Raw genomic sequence first — 3,285 nt, 5'->3', positions numbered from 1 at the left:
AATTTTGGCGAACCCCAGAACTCAGATTTCAGACCTCTTCTCCTCTCGTCTAAACTCACTCCCTAAGTGACTTTGTGCTAGCTCATGAATTTAAATATATCAACAACTCCCAGATTTTACATCTCCAGCCTGGACCTCTACTATGTAGTCAAAATTTGTACATCTAACTGTTTCCTTATCAATTCCTGTGGATGTCCCAAAGGCATCTCCAACTTAACTTACCCCAAACAACACTGATATTCTCCCCAAACCTGTTTCTCCTACAGTTTTTCCAATCTCAGGTAATGACAGTTCTATTTTTCTAGTAGCTCAAGGAGAAATTCTTTCTCCACTCTCTAATCCACCTACCCCTGGTGGTGGATTAGAGAGTCCTGTGGCTACAACTGGCAGCTCAGCTGGAATGGCTGGACCGACTCAGATCGCTGGCCCTCTCTCCACATGGTCTTCTCTCAGACTTCTTTGGATCTGGCCTCTTCAGGAGTTCTAGGGGGCAAGCCCCAACATACAAGCATTTTTAAAGCTCTTTTTGACTCACACTTTCTGTTGTATTAATGTATTATTTGAGCTCAGTGTCTTTACCACTGGGGCAAGTTCAAGGGTGAAGAACCAGCCCATACAAATGTGTGTGCATGGCCAAATGACTGTGCCAAGCCCAGCCGCCAGGAGATTTCTCAGTTTGGCAGTTACTTATTCATTCCTCATTCATAATCCACAAACTTTAGCAAAGCTGCAGTTAGTTGGCATTTTGTGGGGCCTGGTGATGTGACCACAACACTCAGCTTTTCCTCCCCAGTGATGGGATGATTCCTCAGCTATTTTGTTGGTTTTCTTTCTAAGCCAAATATCCCCAGGATTTTCTTTCAGGTTTCTTTTGCAGCTAAACCCTCAAATGTTCCCAGCTTTGGAGATTAGAAGGACTCTCTATGTACCTAGTTCTCTAGTGTTTTGTAGCTTGTACTTGTCCAGACCTTTTCATTCTTTTGTTAGTTCTGTTTCTTAAGTTCTCTGATCCTTTCATTTATGTTCTTTTTCTTTACTTAATCCCTTCCTCTGCTTTCCTTGGGTTATTCTGATGTCTTTTTTCTAACTATATGAGTTGAATGCTTAATTCATTTATTTTCATTCTTTCTTTCTTAGTAATAAATACTTACGAGCTACTAAATTTCTTTCCAAGTACAGCACTGTCTACCTATTAAATCCCCCCATCCACTCACCCAGCTCAGATTCACTGGGGAGCAAGATTTCCCTTACCACCTCACTCTGAAATAATTTCTATCTTTTAAATTGAAAGCAGTTTTGGGCCACTTATTCGACAACTTCTGAGGAGGATGGAACTGTGTTTATTTTCACAGAGCCTTCTCTCTGCCTTAGCATAGTGTCCTTCCACAAAGAAACGATAATAATAGTGGATGACTTTAATGTAATATTGAACACTTACCCTGTAGCTGGCATTACACACATTATTTTAACGACTCCATACTAATCTTCCATGCCCATTTTACAGAGGAAATAGGTAGGAAATTTTTGTTTTGTGTCTCTATTCCTGGAACATGACAAACATTCCACGTTAGGGCCTTTTCCCCTTGACTTTGTCCCTCTCCCTCCACCTTCCCATTCAGTGCTAAGAGCAAATGCCATTTCTTCAAAGCTTTACTGACCACCCAATCTAAGACAGCCTCCCTCTACACATTGTATTTTTTTTTTTTTAAAATATCTTTAGGGCTTCCCTGGTGGCGCAGTGGTTGAGAGTCCGCCTGCCGACGCAGGGGACACGGGTTCGTGCCCCGGTTCGGGAAGATCCCACGTGCCGCGGAGCGGCTGGGCCTGCGAGCCATGGCCGCTGGGCCTGCGCGTCCGGAGCCTGTGCTCCGCAGCGGGAGAGGCCACAACAGTGAGAGGCCCAAGTACCGCAAAAAAAAAAAAAAAAAAAAAAAAAAAATCTTTATTGGGGTATAATTGCTTTACAATGGTGTGTTAGTTTCTGCTTTATAACAAAGTGAATCAGTTATACATATACATATGTTCCCATATCTCTTCCCTCTTGCGTCTCCCTCCCTCCCACCCTCCCTATCCCACCCCTCCAGGCGGTCACAAAGCACCGAGCCAATATCCCTGTGCCATGCGGCTGCTTCCCACTAGCTATCTACCTTACGTTTGGTAGTGTATATATGTCCATGCCTCTCTCTCGCCCTATCACAGCTCACCCTTCCCCCTCCCCATATCCTCAAGTCCGTTCTCCAGTAGGTCTGTGTCTTTATTCCTGTCTTACCCCTAGGTTCTTCATGACATTTTTTTCCTTAAATTACATATATATACACATTGTATTTTATTTTGTTCATAGTACTATCTCAAATTACCTTGCTCATTTATCTGTTTCCTTGTTATGACCTGCTTCCACCACTAGACTTTCAAATCCAAGGAGCAGGAATTTTACTGAATAAATATTTATGGCATCAATGCAAACAGTGGAGCCTGAGGAGGAGCCAGTACTTTTAGGCTCGGCTGCGTAAAAGCAACAGTTCCTTTTGAATCCGAAAGTGTGATCCTGGGAAGTAAGAGACACCCCTCAACAGACCTGTGACTTACAGCACCTCACTCATTTTCAACTGGGATTCCTCTTCTGTGAAATGAGGAGGAAGGCCCTTTTGGTTCATTGCCACCCACTGGGACTCTACCTAGACAAACGTACCTTAACGGCCTGCGTGAGAATGCAAGGGAGCAGGAAAAGTCGCTCAGCAGCAGAGGAGGAGAGGGGAAGGGAGGGGAGGGAACTGCGGGCTTGGGAGGAGGAGAGGGGGACCTCTGACGACCCAGGGAGCCGAGGGGCACGGGTGGTGGCGAGGGGGCAGCAAGTGGGAGCCAAGCGGAGTACGGCGCTGGGGTTGGGAGAGGCCCCGGGCGGGCGCTGTCGATCCCCTGGGACTGGGCAGGACGGGGCGGGGCACTGACAGGTGCCAGGTGTGGATCTGAGGGAAGTGGGGGGCATTCAGAGGTCACGGAGGAGGGCCCCCAGAGGCGGAGGAAAGCAAAGGGGATGCGGGGGGAGCTGGCGGGTGGGGAGGAGGCGCGGAGGGCCGCGGGCTGCGTGGCGCGGCCGAGTCGCTCGCAGGGGTCGCTGCTGGAGTGCCGAGGGGGCGCGGCTTGCGCGGGCCGGGCGGGATCAGGCGCGGGGGATGGGGGGTGGGGGTTCCTGGGTCGCCAGGGGCGGGCGCGGCAGCCCGACGGGGCTTGGGTGGGGCTGGCCTGGAGGCTGTCGCCTCACTTCCGGGAGCGCCTGGGCGTGGA

Source organism: Leucopleurus acutus (genome assembly GCF_964270905.1).
Source record: "Leucopleurus acutus genome assembly, chromosome: 7".
NCBI classification, from domain to species: Eukaryota; Metazoa; Chordata; class Mammalia; order Artiodactyla; family Delphinidae; genus Leucopleurus; species Leucopleurus acutus.
This window is presented reverse-complemented; position numbering follows the sequence as displayed.